This window comes from Chiloscyllium plagiosum, unplaced genomic scaffold (assembly GCF_037043375.1).
Source record: "Chiloscyllium plagiosum isolate Xiang-an unplaced genomic scaffold, Cpla_swu_hap1 HiC_scaffold_37, whole genome shotgun sequence".
NCBI lineage: Eukaryota > Metazoa > Chordata > Chondrichthyes > Orectolobiformes > Hemiscylliidae > Chiloscyllium > Chiloscyllium plagiosum.
In genome coordinates, this window is record NW_028270175.1 from 1,334,033 (window position 1) to 1,350,572 (window position 16,540).

The window sequence follows — 16,540 nt, forward strand, 5'->3', positions numbered from 1 at the left end:
ATTTCACTGTTGAAAATATTGGAGATGAATGTCGGGGCTCTGATTGAAAACATGGATGTCCTGGCTGGATGACAAAGTAGGTGTCTAATGTGTTGCTTTCACATTATACTATTGGGGAGTTGAAGTTGGACCCATTTATTGGAGAAACTGATGCCAAAAAATCCCAGGGCAGACTAGAATTTCTAACAACCAGAGGCTGAGAAACAAAAGAGTGAGAGAAAGCGAGAGAATGTGGAACATATTCCTTTTGTGTGTTTTACCTGAAGTAAAATGTCAGCTTTCTTGATCATCCCTAAAAAATACCTACAGGAATATTTACCTTCTAAAAGCTTGATAAATACGTTGAAGAGGGATGACATTTCATTGATGCAAATTATTAGGGTGAGGACTGGAACTACACCTCCACACATACTGTTCCTAGGGATATCCTTTACACCGACCAAACTGTAGTACAGGTCATTCTGTGATAACACCGTCATTGCATTCCAGCGAAATCTCACTCAACAGAAAATCACATAATGGAAATAATGAGACCTGTGGAAATAATGGGACCTGTGGAAAAAGTGTGTTTGGAGCAAGCCAGTAAAAAATATCATTTGCGATCGTTCAAAAATCACCTAAAGTCTAACGCTAACAACAGCACAGCCTGAATTAGGGTTGAAATCAATAACAAAACAAAAGTAAATCTAACACAGTACTTTTAAAACAAAATGTAAGAAAGCTGGGCTCTGTACAGTACTCCCCACAGAAAGCTGGGCTCTGTACAGTACCGCCCACAGAAAGCTGGGCTCTGTACAGTACTCCCCACAGAAAGCTGGGCTCTGTACAGTACTCCCCACAGAAAGCTGGGCTCTGTACAGTACCGCCCACAGAAAGCTGGGCTCTGTACAGTACCGCCCACAGAAAGCTGGGCTCTGTACAGTACCCCCCACAGAAAGCTGGGCTCTGTACAGTACCCCCCACAGAAAGCTGGGCTCTGTACAGTACCCCCCACAGAAAGCTGGGCTCTGTACAGTACCCCCCACAGAAAGCTGGGCTCTGTACAGTAACCCCACAGAAAGCTGGGCTCTGTACAGTACCCCCCACAGAAAGCTGGGCTCTGTACAGTACCCCCCACAGAAAGCTGGGCTCTGTACAGTACCCCCCACAGAAAGCCGGGCTCTGTACAGTACCCCCCACAGAAAGCTGGGCTCTGAACAGTACCACCCACAGAAAGCTGGGCTCTGTACAGTAACCCCACAGAAAGCTGGGCTCTGTACAGTACCCCCCACAGAAAGCTGGGCTCTGTACAGTACCCCCCACAGAAAGCTGGGCTCTGTACAGTACCGCCCACAGAAAGCTGGGCTCTGTACAGTAACCCCACAGAAAGCTGGGCTCTGAACAGTACCCCCCACAGAAAGCTGGGCTCTGAACAGTACCCTCCACAGAAGGCTGGGCTCTGTACAGTATCCTCCACAGAAAGCTGGGCTCTGTACAGTACCCCCCACAGAAAGCTGGGCTCTGAACAGTACCCTCCACAGAAACCTGGGCTCTGAACAGTACCCTCCACAGAAGGCTGGGCTCTGTACAGTACCCCCCACAGAAAGCTGCTCTCTGTACAGTACCCCCCACAGAAAGCTAGGCTCTGTACAGTACCCCCCACAGAAAGCAGGGCTCTGTACAGTACCCCCCACAGAAAGCTAGGCTCTGTACAGTACCCCCCACAGAAAGCTGGGCTCTGTACAGTACCCCCCACAGAAAGCTGCTCTCTGTACAGTACCCAAAACAGAAAGCTGGACTCTGTACAGTACCCAAAACAGAAAGCTGCTCTCTGTACAGTACCCCCCACAGAAATCTGGGCTCTGTACAGTACACCCCACAGAAAGCTGCTCTCTGTACAGTACCCCCCACAGAAAGCTGGGCTCTGTACAGTACCTCTCACAGAAAGCTGGGCTCTGTACAGTACCCCCCAGAGAAAGCTGGGCTCTGTACAGTACCCCCCACAGAAAGCTGGGCTCTGTACAGTACTCCCCACAGAAAGCTGGACTCTGAACAGTACCCCCCACAGAAAGCTGGGCTCTGTACAGTACACACCACAGAAAGCTGGGCTCTGTACAGTACCCCCCACAGAAAGCTGGGCTCTGTACAGTACCGCCCACAGAAAGCTGGGCTCTGAACAGTACCCCCCACAGAAAGCTGGGCTCTGAACAGTACCCCCCACAGAAAGCTGGGCTCTGTACAGTACACACCACAGAAAGCTGGGCTCTGTACAGTACACACCACAGAAAGCTGGGCTCTGTACAGTACCCCCCACAGAAAGCTGGGCTCTGTACAGTACCCCCCACAGAAAGCTGGGCTCTGTACAGTACCCCCCACAGAAAGCTGGGCTCTGTACAGTACCCCCCACAGAAAGCTGCTCTCTGTACAGTACCCCCCACAGAAAGCTGGGCTCTATACAGTACCCCCCACAGAAAGCTGGGCTCTGTACAGTATCCTCCACAGAAAGCTGGGCTCTGTACAGTACCCCCCACAGAAAGCTGGGCTCTGTACAGTACCTCTCACAGAAAGCTGGGCTCTGTACATTACCCCCCACAGAAAGCTGGGCTCTGTACATTACCCCCCACAGAAAGCTGGGCTCTGTACAGTACCCCCCACAGAAAGCTGGGCTCTGTACAGTACCCCCCACAGAAAGCTGGGCTCTGTACAGTACCCCCCACAGAAAGCTGGGCTCTGTACAGTACCCCCCACAGAAAGCTGGGCTCTGTACAGTACCCCCCACTGAAAGCTGGGCTCTGTACAGTACCCCCCACAGAAAGCTGGGCTCTGTACAGTACCCCCCACAGAAAGCTGCTCTCTGTACAGTACCTCTCACAGAAAGCTGGGCTCTGAACAGTACCCACCACAGAAAGCTGGGCTCTGTACAGTACCCCCCACAGAAAGCTGGGCTCTGTACAGTACCCCCCACAGAAAGCTGGGCTCTGTACAGTACCCCCCACAGAAAGCTGCTCTCTGTACAGTAACCCCACAGAAAGCTGGGCTCTGAACAGTACCCACCACAGAAAGCTGGGCTCTGTACAATACCCCCCACAGAAAGCTGGGCTCTGTACAGTACCCCCCACAGAAAGCTGGGCTCTGTACAGTACCCCCCACAGAAAGCTGGGCTCTGTACAGTACCCCCCACAGAAAGCTGGGCTCTGTACAGTACCCCCCACAGAAAGCTGGGCTCTGTACAGTAACCCCCACAGAAAGCTGCTCTCTGTACAGTACCCCCCACAGAAAGCTGGGCTCTGTACAGTACCCCCCACAGAAAGCTGGGCTCTGAACAGTACCCACCACAGAAAGCTGGGCTCTGAACAGTACCCACCACAGAAAGCTAGGCTCTGTACAGTACCCCCCACAGAAAGCTGGGCTCTGAACAGTACCCCCCACAGAAAGCTGGGCTCTGTACAGTACCCCCCACAGAAAGCTGGGCTCTGTACAGTACCCCCCACAGAAAGCTGGGCTCTGAACAGTCCCCACCACAGAAAGCTGGGCTCTGTACAGTACCCCCCACAGAAAGCTGGGCTCTGGACAGTACCCCCCACAGAAAGCTGGGCTCTGTACAGTACCCCCCACAGAAAGCTGGGCTCTGTACAGTACCCCCCACAGAAAGCTGGGCTCTATACAGTACCCTCCACAGAAAGCTGGGCTCTGTACAGTACCCCCCACAGAAAGCTGGGCTCTGTACAGTACCCCCCACAGAAAGCTGGGCTCTGTACAGTACACCCCACAGAAAGCTGGGCTCTGTACAGTACCCCCCACAGAAAGCTGGGCTCTGTACAGTACCCACCACAGAAAGCTGGGCTCTGTACAGTACCCCCCACAGAAAGCTGGGCTCTGTACAGTACCCCCCACAGAAAGCTGCTCTCTGTACAGTACCCCCCACAGAAAGCTGGGCTCTATACAGTACCCTCCACAGAAAGCTGGGCTCTGTACAGTACCCCCCACAGAAAGCTGGGCTCTGTACAGTACCCCCCACAGAAAGCTGGGCTCTGTACAGTACACCCCACAGAAAGCTGGGCTCTGTACAGTACCCCCCACAGAAAGCTGGGCTCTGTACAGTACTCCCCACAGAAAGATGGGCTCTGTACAGTACCTCTCACAGAAAGCTGCTCTGTCAGTAGCTGACATCAGCTCATGCGCAGAACAAAGCGCACAAACTGACCCCCACTGGAATCACACTATTGCCAACGGAGGTACGTGTTCCCCAAAATACCATTCCCTAATTCTTCAGTGACATTATAGCCAAATTGCACTGGCGAAACATGCGATATCCTAGAACTACTTGAACACATCTTCAGAACTGCTTCCTTACTTCTGTGTTTCCTTCCCTAATGAAATTAAAAATGGAACTGAATTTTGTGTTTAAACTAGTCTCTGCTTGCTAAATTTTGATTGCTTTCACAAACTGAGGACAATTTCCCAACAGTTACGATGTGTTGTGATATCATTATCATATCTCACTGGGGCCTCTTTTGAGAACTGCGTGATGGCTCAGTGGTTAGCGTTGCTGCCTCACAGCGCCAGGGACCCGGGTTCGATTCCATTCTCGGGTGACTGTCTGTGTGGAATTTGCACACTCTTCCCAGTGTCTATGTGGGTTTCCTTCGGTTTCCTCCCACAATCCAAAGATGTGCAGGTCAGGTGACTTAGCCATGCTAAATTGCCTATCGTGTTAGATGCATTAGTCAAGGTAAATGTAGGATAGGGGGGTGGGTTACTCTTTGGAGGGTGGATGTGGACTTGTTGGACTAAATGGCCTGTTTCCACACTGTAGAGAATCTAATCTATCCCAAAAATGTATTGGTCTGGAATTTTCTTTCAGATACAAAACACTCCCTGTTTTATTTTCCCAGGAGAAAGCTGCCAACAAAGAGCTAGTGATGTAAAAGGTAAAATTAGCGTTGTCCTGGTGGGCCATAGAGCGGATCTCTCATTATAGAGATGACTGGTGGTGGTTTAACATGAGGATCAGGATGCCTCAGGCAAAGGGAGAGGTTGACAAGGAGAATCCTTTGTGTTTGCCTCAGTTGGCATAGGAATTTACATCATTTACATCACTCTGCATTGCAAACCAGCTATCCTGCCAACTGAGCTACTGTGGCTCACTGCTCTCTGGAGGCAAGCTTAAACTTGGCATCAAGTCAGGGATGCCTTGGAGTGCAGTGATGGCAGCAAGTGGGTAAGCAGCCAACCGCTTTGAATCATTCAAACACAGTAAATCAGGGAGTTAAAAACTTTTACAGCTCTTTCTTTACATTTATTATGTTATTTGAAAATTTAAATTGAATAACTAAACTAAGATAGAAACTAACAAAGATACAGACAAAAAATTATGATTTTAAACGTGTAATTTTTACTATAATAGAATAATTTGACATTCCATAAATATTAAATTAGCTTATTGGAACCATTGAAGGCTTGTGGCTGGAATTACTAACTTCATACACTGTTAAATCCTCGTTACACCTTCATTCAAGAAGATGCAACTTTGCTGCAGTTTTTGCTGCAAGACTGAAAGCAGAAAAGTGGAAATCCTTATGAACTCACAATCATCGAGCGATTGAAGTTTGTAGGGATCTTTATAGACTGGCCCCTAGAGGAGCACAGCTATCCTTTGGGGTGATTCTGCACATGTCCTGTCTTATTCCTGATGAAGGGCTTTTGCCCGAAACGTCGATTTCACTGCTCCTTGGATGCTGCCTGAACTGCTGTGCTCTTCCAGCACCACTAATCCAGAATCCGGAGGCTTTTGTCAATTTCAGTGGAGAATACAGAAAATGCTGACCATTCTATCATCAACACATAATCTCAGCTGGTAGATTACAAAGAACAAAGAAAATTACAGCACAGGAACAGGCCTTTTGGCCCTCCAAGTCAGTGCTGATCCAGATCATCTATCTAAACCTGTCACCTATTTTCTAAGGATCTTTATCCCTCTGCTCCCTGCCCATTCATGTAACTGTTGAGATATATCTTAAATGACGCTATCGTGTCCTCCTCTACCACCTCCGCTGGCAACGTATTCCAGGCACCCACCACTCTCTGTGTAAAACACTTTCCACGCATATCTCCCTTAAACTTTTCCCCCTCACCTTGAACTCGTGACCCCTAGTAATTGAGTCCTCCACTCTGCAAAAAGCTTCTAGTTATCCACCCTGTCTGTACCTCTCATGATTTTGTAGACCTCAATCAGGTCCTCCCCTCAACCTCCATCTTTTTAATGAAAATAATCCTAATCTATTCAACCTCTCTTCATAGCTAGCACCCTCCATACCAGCAACATCCTGGTGAACCTCCTCTGCACCCTCTCCAAAGCATCCACATCCTTTTGGTAATGTGGCAACCAGAACTGTATGCAGTTTTCCAAATGTAGAACCAAAGCTCTATACAACTGTAACATGACCTGCCAACTCTTGTACGTAATACCCCATCTGATGAAGGAAAGCATGCCGTATGCCTTCTTGACCACTCGATTGATCTATGTTGCCGCCTTCAGGGAACAATGGACCTGAGCACCCAGATCTTTCTATATATCAATTTTCCCCAGGGATTTTCCATTCGCCATATAGTTCGCTCTTGAATTGAATCTTCCAAAATGCATCACCTCGCATTTGCCCAGGTTGAACTCCATCTGCCATTTCTCTGCCCAACTCTCCAATCTATCTGTATTCTGCTGCATTCTCTGACAGTCCCCTTCACTATCTGCTACTCCACCAATTTTTGTGTCATTGCAAACTTGTTGATCAGACCACCGATACCTTCCTCCAGATCATTTATGTATATCACAAACAACAGTGGTCCCAGCACGGATCCCTGTGGGACACCACTGGTCATAGTTCTCCATTTTGAGAAACTCCTTTCCACTACTACTCTCTGTCTCCTGTTGCCCAGCCAGTTCTCTACCCATCTAGTTAGTACATCCTGGACCCCATGCAATTTCACTTTCTCCATCAGCCTACGATGGGGAACCTTACTGAAGTCCATGTATGTGACATCTATAGTCCTTCCTCATCAATCAACTTTGTCACTTCCTTAAAGAATTCTATTAAGTTGGTAAGACATGATCTTCCCTGCACAAAACCATGTAGCCTATCACTGATAAGTCAATTTTCTTCCAAATGTAAACCGATCCTAACCCTCAGTATCTTATCCAGCAGCTTCCCTATCGATCAGACTCACCGCTCTATAATTACCTGGATTATCCCCGCTATCCTTCTTAAACAAGGGGACAACATTAGCAATTCTCCAGTCCTCTGGGACTTCACCGGTGTTCAAGGATGCTGCAAAGATATCTGTTAAGGCCCCTGCTATTTCCTCTCCCGCTTCCCTCAGTAACCTGGGATAGATCCCATCAGGACCTGGGGATTTGCCCACCTTAATGCCTTTTAGAATACCCAACACTTTCTTCCTCCGTATGCCAACTTGACCTAGAGTAATCAAACATCTACCCCTAACCTCAACATCTGTCGCTAAATTGCCCGTAGTGTTAGGTGAAGGGGTAAATGTACCGGAATGGGTCTGGGTGGGTTGCTCTTCGGAGGGTCGGTGTGGGCTTGTTGGGCCAAAGGGCCTGTTTCCACACTGTAAGTAATCTAATCTAATCTGTCATGTCCTTCTCCTTGGTGAATACTGACACAAAGTACTCATTAAGAATCTCACCCATTTTCTCTGACTCCACCCATAACTTTCCTCCTTTGTCTTCGAGTGGGCCAACCCTTTCCCTAGATATCCTCTTGCTCCTTATATATGATTGTTTATTACATTATTTAAACACTATTTGAATTATCCCCATAATAAATGAGACAAAGGAGCAAGGGAAATTGAAAACTGCTTCATCATAGATACCTTCTGTTGTGAATTGAAATAAAACACTCCATTTCAGAATCATATAAAAAAATCTCTCCCGAAATGTTAAACAGACTCAAATATTTTTCTTTATTGAGCTTTTTTTCTTCGTAACTCATGGATATTTATGAGGGGTTCGTGGAGAACTGCAGGAAATTAAAAGCACAAAGGCTATTTTAAAACTGCTATTCTTGGGGTTTTCATAAAAGCCCCGTTTCCAGCCTCTACCCATGGATTCACCCCCAGTTTATTGAAATTTATAAGTCACTTAGCAGCTGCCTCACAAACAGTCTCCACACACAGGTTTACTTCCCCATGAAAATGATTCAGTTATGCAAATGCTGGAAAGAGTCATTAACAGGTGACAGAAGTATATTTTTTCCAAAGTAATGCGGCAAATGCTTTCACTATAACAGCTAGACACACCAGCAATACATGCAGTAGCTTAAATTTTATCTGGTGGATCAGATTACTAGGCAAATAAAGCGTCCATTTCACATTATTAGCATACTACATATTTACATCTGAAAAATAAAAAACATAAGGATAAATGTGCAATTGTGCTTTCAAGAGATAGGTCCTTAAAATAAAACATTGCAACTATAATTCCCACCTCTTTTAATTTCCTCTCACTGTAAATGCAGCTTCCAGCTGGAAGAACAGTAGCACCTCAATCATCTTTCACTGGCTGTTGGTGGTTTGTTCAGACTCCACCACAGAGACCTCAAGTTTATCCAAAACAGAACCACCCATTGACCAAGCTATCAGCACATTCAGGAGGAAGGGTTTGTGATGTGCCTTCATCTGAGATAGAGTGGCAGCAGGACCTACTACAATGGTTACAGTATTCCCCTGGCCATTCCCAGCTCCTATCACAGTTTCAAATCTCGGTGTAAAGTTCATGTAGAGATCAAATCAGAACTCTTCTGCTATCTTGTGATCTGATCATGAACATAGTGGACTGTTCAAAAGATGCATAATCCCTCACACATCGATAAAGATCTGCAATCAGGTGAGGTATCAGTATATTTAGTGGCTGGGACAAGGTGCCCTTTTATACCAAGCAGTGCAAACAACATACCTTTTGATTTTTCCGTATTTATGATTGTATTGAAATGCAACAAGTAAAATAGCTCCGGAGAGGCCAGTATCCCATCACCAAGTCTCCCTTTATTTACACATGGAGAATCTTTGACACTGATCCAGCTCCCTCAGAGCCACCTCCCAGAGTGAACAGCACCTCTGACACTCCTGTTTCTTGCTGTCAGCCAGGGCTCCCTGATTAGACTAGATTAACTGTCCCAATCTGGGAACTCATATTCTATGAGGTCCACCTGGCTGACCTTATAAAACTACTGTAACTCACTGTATTGGGGGTGGGGTTTGGTTGTCGAGAGTCTGGTAATAGGTGTCAACTGGCCAACAAGTAAGTGACTGGCAGCTGAGTAGCTGAACAGCGTCTTGATAACAATGATAGTTCCAGAAGCTTTGGCACTTTGGAAGGGGAGGTAACATATCTCTCTGCAGCAGAAAATACCTGAAGCCTGAAGGAGGCCAGTTATCTCCTCCCAACAGTTGCTATAAGTTGATGCTTTTAACTCATAAGTCAGAGACTTTATAATTTGTGAACCAGTTGCTCGGTGTCTCCTGCAAGTACCTGGAGAAGAGAGACTGAAGAACATCAAGTCTTGAACCCTGTGCACTGGGACCTTTGAACTGCCTTCCCAAGTTTTCCCTCTACCCATAACACTTGTCGCTTGTCTGTAAGTCTGTGTGTGTGTGTGTGTTTTTTTTTTGGGGGTGGGGGGGGGGCGGGGGGCATGGGTTTATGAGAGGGTGAGAGTTTTAATTGCTGGAGCTATATGTCACCAGTTCATTATTGTTTATCTGCAGCTGAATCTAATTAAACTTAATAAATGTTAATCCTTGTAAAGTACAGAAACCAGCTCTGTTTTTTCTCTTAACTAGGTCTAAACAAACAGATAAATTGAGGAATTTTGCAAAATTTGACAAAATCTTTAAGTTTTGTGGCAAGTCTGGGAATAACAGGGTGTGATTGCTGCTGTGCCTAACAAAAGACAGCTCTTAAATAGAAAATATTCTTGGAGAAGAAAGATTTAAAATATAGGGAAAAGGGTTAACAGTAATAAAAAAGGGAAGATCAGAAAAAAGAACAGGTTGCATCCAGGAGGAAATATGAACAGTATAGTCAAACTAAGCTGCAAGATTTTTAAATGTGAGCAGTTACCATGGAAACCAAAGGCAGATAATTTTTTGCAAGCACTTGCTTTGTTCATCAAGATTTTTGTTCACATTTTTTGCTGCTTATTGTGCAAATGTATTTACACATCATTATTTTCCTGCAGATATATTTTTCCATTAACAAGTGATTCATACAAAAATAAATTTAACTGCAAAATCATTCTCTGGCCATGTTTATGAATTTAAAATGAGTACTGCATAAACAGAGAGATGAACAATTCAAGATTTTCACTTGTAACCCACTGGTCCAGAATCACAAGAATACTAAATCATATTGGGAACAACAATTTTACTGCATGAGAAGAGGATGCTGATTAGATGGCAAGTAGGCTGTAATTGGTCAATGTGTTGTCATGGAGAAAGCACCAAGCTTTTGTTTAAATTCAAACAAGTTATATTGTCTTTGAATGGTCAGGGCTTTGCCAGTTATCAGAACATCAGTCAGGTTTGTTTACACACACAAAAAGCTACATGTGTTTAATGCGGTGCCCCATCCTTTATAAATAGAAAGAACATGTCCACGCACTGCACCTTTCCAACTAAATAAAAACTTGCAGGATATCCATTCCCTGATGTATTCTCCATGGCAATGTATAGACCAGAGTCCACTGTGCAGTCAGTTAGCACCCTTTTCTCGTGCAATATTAATTGTTGTGCCCTTTGAGATTTTGGCAGTCACTCTGTTCTGACAGGTGCAAGCAAATGGTTTCAGTAGTATGTCTCTATTTTACAGTAATACTCAGCCAATTATCAAGTAACTATTTCAGATCAAAAGCAAACAAGTCACTTGCTAAACTGACAGTAAGCGAAAAAAGTTAATCCTGCTTTGTGGAAAATATTTAGGGTCCTCAGACATTGCAGCAATAATCACTTCAGAATGAATAATTGAAAATGACAAATTATCCTCAGACAAAGCCTGGTTGGAATCTGTAACTGAAATTCTGTTCCCTACAAGGTAGTGGAACCTGGGAGGCAACAGTAAGTTTAGAGACATAATGATTTTTTTGTTGTTGGATTAGGCTATCATGGGACTCAGAGTAAAAGTGAGAAATGAGTTCAAATATACTGAAGACATGATGGAGTCAAACAGCAGGGTCTGAGTGGCTTATTTTTGTTCCTATTACCCTGGTCATGTCTTGTCTCCCCTCCTACACATCCCGACTCAATCTGGGTAAGCTTTTCATAGATGCTGCAAACCCTCCAATAATCCACGTGACTGACCATGCCTTGTTTACATGCTCACACAGGTATGAAGCTGAGCTATATCCTACTTGCAAATACAGGCTTTCCAAAGAAAGAATCTTTAAGCTACTTTGGATATCCAACATGACTGGCATCTTACCAGTGAAATGATACATCAGTAAGATCTAACTTCTCTGTTTCTTGCCTCTTCTGGCTATCAGAAGAGACTGTACATTGGAAAAAATATCTCTGTCCATCAATGGGCAGAAAATCCATCATCTTTTAAATTTAGCTCTGAGTTAGTGGCAGAGTGCAGACAGCTGCCTTCAGCAACCCTGGGGCTGAGGTTTCCTTTTATCCTGACTCAGGGACCCCATTCAGGAAGTATACCGCTGCATAATTATTGAACAAGTAATTTGCAATAACAACTCAGATGGTCACTTCTCATCCAACCACAGAATTTAACCAAACCTGTTATCTGGAAACTCCTTAGGAATTGTCATGCCAATCTTAGCGTCAAAATCCCATAATGCTGTTCAACAAAGCTGACATGAAATTCAAAACACATTTACCTCCAGATGTCGAAATCAGTTTTTATTTTTCTGAGGACTCCTCTAGTGATGGTCAATGCCTGGCATTTGTCTGGTGCGAATGTTACTTGCCACTTGTCAGCCCAAACCTGGATATTGTCCAGATCTTGCTGGATTTGGACATGAACTGCTTCTTTATCTGAGTAGTTATGCAGTCATCATCCCCACTTCTGGCTTTATGATGGAGGGAAGGTTATTGATGATGTAGCTGTAGATGAATGGACCTAGGACACTACCCTGAGGAACACCTGCAGAGATGCCCTGGACCTGAGATGACTGACCTCCAACAATCGCAACCATCCTCTTATGCGCCATGTATGACTCCAACCAGTGCAGGGTTTGCCCTCGATACCCATTGACTCAGTTTTTGCTAGGACTTCTTGATGCCACATTCAGTCGAATGCAGCTTTGATGTCAATGGCTGTCACTCTCTCCTCCCCTCTGGAATTCAGCTCCTTTGTCCATGTTTGAACCAAGGTTATAATGAGGTCAGGAGCTGAATGGCCCTGGCAGAACCCAAACTGGGTGTCACTGAGCAGGTTATTGCTGAGCAGGTGCTGCTTGATAACATTTGACGATGGAGAGTCGGCTGATGGGATGGTAATTGGCCGGTTGGATTTGTCCGGCTTTTTACGTAGAGGACATGTCTGGGCAATTTTCCACATTGTCAAGTAGATGCCAGTGTTGTAACTGTACTGAAAGAAGTTGGCTAGGGGAGCGGAAAGTTCTGGAGCACAAGGCTTCAGTACTGTTGCAGAAATGTTGTCAGGTCCCATAGCCTTTGCAGTATGCAGTGTCTCCAACTGTTTCTTGAAATCACATGGAGTGAATTGAATTGGCTGAAGACTGGTATCTGTGATGCTGTGGACCACTGGAGGAGGCCAAGATGGATCATTCAGTTGGCACTTCCGGCTGAAGATTGCTGCGAAAGCTTCAGCATTGTCTTTTGCTCTGATGTGCTGGGCTCTCCCATCATCGAGGATGGGGATATTTGTGCAGCCTCCTCCTCTTGTGAGTTGTTTAACCATCCACCACTATTCATGACTGGATGTGGCAGGATTGCAGAACTTAGATCTGATCAATTGGTTGAACAATATCTGATATGGAGCCACGAAGATTAGAACAAGTGCCAAAAACCTGTCCAATGAAGAAGATTTGAAGCAATGGTTTAAAGGAGGAGAGTGGTAGTGACAGGGAGACGGGATTTAGAGAGGAAATTTCAGATCCTAGGGTTCAGACAGCTAAAGGCAGTGTGAATAAAATTGGGGCATTTAAGACTGAAAAGCAATGCAAGAATTTACACATCATGAACTTGAATCTCATTCACTTGACTGTAACAGTGTTTTCCCTCAGATGTAATTAATCAGCGTTTTTCTTTCCCTTAAAGACACTTGGGCCTTCAATGTAGACATTGTGAACCGACTCACCAACTATAGCAGTGTGTTTCAGCCGGCGAAGTGCCACTATACCGCAGGCAAATTAGCAACTAACAGGCTGCCTGCCAACCTGACACAGGAATGTCTAACCTTCTGTTGCCAAGTGCCTTCAACTACAAACAAGTAATTGGCAGCAAAACTCTGAATCTGTTCATTTCTCAGCCACAATGCTTTAAGTTTTTGTTAATTCCCCAGTCACTGAAATACTATAGTACTCTTTACACCTCCATACGTTAGTAGCAAGAACCTATTTTACTATCTGAGGTGACACAAACTGTCAGCACAAACTAATTTTATGAGTATGTTATGACATATTGTTGTCATATCAACAAAACTTTATGCAACTTAAACTCCTAGAAAACTATAGACCTTCAAAATTGGTCAAAGTTTGCTGTCTCTACCTTCTTAAAAGGCTCTTAAAGGGTTTTCAAAAATTAAAAGATAAGCAGCTAAACCTGGGAGGAATGGAGGGATATGGACCAAGGGAAGGTAGAAGGGTTTAGTGTAATTTGGCATCACGTTCGACACAACATCGAGGGCTGAAGGGTCTGTTCCTGCGCTGTCCTGTTCTATGCTCTATGTTATTGTAACCACCTTGTGCTTATGGTTTTGGAAAGAAGCTCCTATAACATCAGATATTAACAGCTTTACAAAGATGTACATTATCACAGACTCTATAGTTGGTTCTAGCAGAGCAATGATTTTGTTTGCCAACAGTTCTGCTGGCCCCACACTGGGCAGTGGGTCACCCACTGACATGATCATTTTACAAAAATTCACTTTGCATAATTGTGCTGGTATTAAGCTTATAACAAACACATTAAAATTACAAGTGCAAAACTCAGGTCTTTTTAAAGTATTAATGAATTCTTGAGGTTAGGTGATACCGAGAAGACAAACAGGACTACATTAGCAGTTTGGTTAAAATAAAGTGCTTTTGAGGGTGACAAGCTATTATTGCACCTGTCTCCTACCAGTCTCTGATCAAAGTAGAACTGTGTATTACACATAACATATTTCCAGGCTTGAGTGCAGATTAATTACAGGCCATTGGGGTCATGTCTTCAAAAATCAAAACCAAACTTACTCATTGGTTCCTGACTAAATTAAAAATTGAAAAACCATTAGGGAATTTGTCAGTTTTTAATTTATAAAGTGTGCATCAAAGCTGAAATTGATCTCATCTGGCTCGAGACCATTCCTTCAAATGGTCTCATACTGGTCACAGATTTATGGCTGCTCTAAAAAAAAAAGCTTATACCAATCAGAAACAATAATGATGATAGGCAGTTCTGAAAAAAGAGTCACTGGACTCAAACTGTGGACTGTACTTTCTTTCCACAGATGCTGCCAGACCTGCTGAGTTTCTCCAGCAATTTCTGTTTTTGTTTCAGATTTTCAGCATTCAAAATTCTTTGCTTTATTTTGTTACAGGCGTTCCTGTATTGTTTTTAATTAGGAAGGACACACCAAAATAGTTGACAAAGAAGGAAGGGACAAAACCATGGAATACTACACTAAAGGAAGGATGGTCAAAGATGTTGAAAGAGGAAAATAAATAAGATGAAGATTCAGAGGATTTGTAACAAATTACATTCATATTTAATTACATTCAAGGTGCTATATCCTAAGGTGCTTCACAGAAAATGTATTAACAAATTCTTACCCATGGAAGGGGATGTTAGGTTGGATAACCAGAGCTCTGTCAAAGAGGCCAAATCTACTAAAGGAAGGTGAGGGAGATGGATGGAGAGATTGTGGGAGGACATTCCAGTTTTCAGGGCATAGGCAAGTGATGACCTGGCCAGAAATGATAGAATCAATTAAACTGGGAATGCTCAAGAAGCCAAAAGTGGAGGAATGCAGATATCTCCAAAGGGATAGGGGAAGATGAGGAGGTTAGAGGTCACAGAGGGATATGAGAACAAGAATTCAAAGTTTAAAACTGAAGCCTTGTTTAACAGTGTGGACCAGTGAACACAGAAGATGAGTGGAACTTTGTTGAGTTAAACAGGACAGCAGCTGAAACGTTTACTGGAGAAGTCACATCTGGAGGTAGCAATGGCATGGAGAGTTTCAGCAGCAGCTGAGTTGAGGCAGTGTCAAAGCTGAAATGATGAAGGCATTTACAGACAATCATACAATCATCTCAGGGTGAAATAAAATATGAAGATTGCAAAATAACTGAGCAGTCAGTTCTCAAGGGAGAGACTTGGCTTTGATATGGTGGGAAAGTTATTGAATTTGGAGAAAGTGAGGACTGCAGATGCTGGAGATTAGAGCTTAAAAATGTGTTGCTGGAAAAGTGCAGCAGGTCAGGCAGCATCAAAGGAGCAGGAGAATCGACGTTTCGGGCATAAGGCCTTCTTCAGGAATGAGGAGGGTGTGCCAAGCAGGCTAAGATAAAAGGTAGGGAGGAGGGACTTGGGGGAGGGGCGTTGGGAATACGATAGGTGGAAGGAGGTTAAGGTGAGGGTGATAGGCCGGAGAGGGGGAGGGGGCGGAGAGGTCGGAAGAAGATTGCAGGTCAAGAGGGCGGTGCTGAGTCTGAGGGTTGGGACTGAGATAAGGTGGGGGAGGGGAAATGAGAAAGCTGGAGAAATTTGCATTCATCCCTTGTGGTTGGAGGGTTCCTAGGCGGATGGTGAGGCGCTCTTCCTCCAGACGTCGTGTTGCCATACCCTGGCGATGGACGAGGCCAAGGACCTGCATGTCCTTGGTGGAGTGGGAGGGGGAGTTAAAGTGTTCAGCCACGGGGTGGTTGGGTTGGCTGGTGCAGGTGTCCCAGAGGTGTTCTCTGAAACGTTCCGCAAGTAGGCGGCCTGTCTCCCCAGTGTATAGGAGTCCACATCGGGTGCAGCGGATGCAGTAAATGATGTGTGTGGAGGTGCAGGTGAATTTCTGACGGTATGGAAGGATCCCTTGGGGCCTTGGAGGGAAATGAGGGGGGAGGTGTGGGCGCAGGTTTTGCATTTCTTGCGGTTGCAGGGGAAGGTGCCGGGAGTGGAGTTTGGGTTGGTGGGGGGGGGTATGGACCTGACAAGGGAGTCGGGGAGGGTGTGGTCTTTCTGGAAGGCTGATAGGGGTTGGGAGGGAAATATATCCCTGGTGGTGGGGTCTGTTTGGAGGTGGCGGAAATGACAAAGGATGATACGATGTATCTGGAGGTTGGTGGGGTGGTAGGTGAAGACCAGTGGGGTTCTG

General features: G+C 45.0%; 1 protein-coding gene across 13 annotated transcripts in view; it reads right to left on the reverse strand.

Annotated features, from left to right (window-relative positions):
* Positions 1–16,540, reverse strand: part of LOC122540477 (rap1 GTPase-activating protein 1) — a 505,352-nt gene that overhangs the window by 127,518 nt on the left and 361,294 nt on the right. The gene's annotated exons all lie outside the window — the stretch shown is intronic.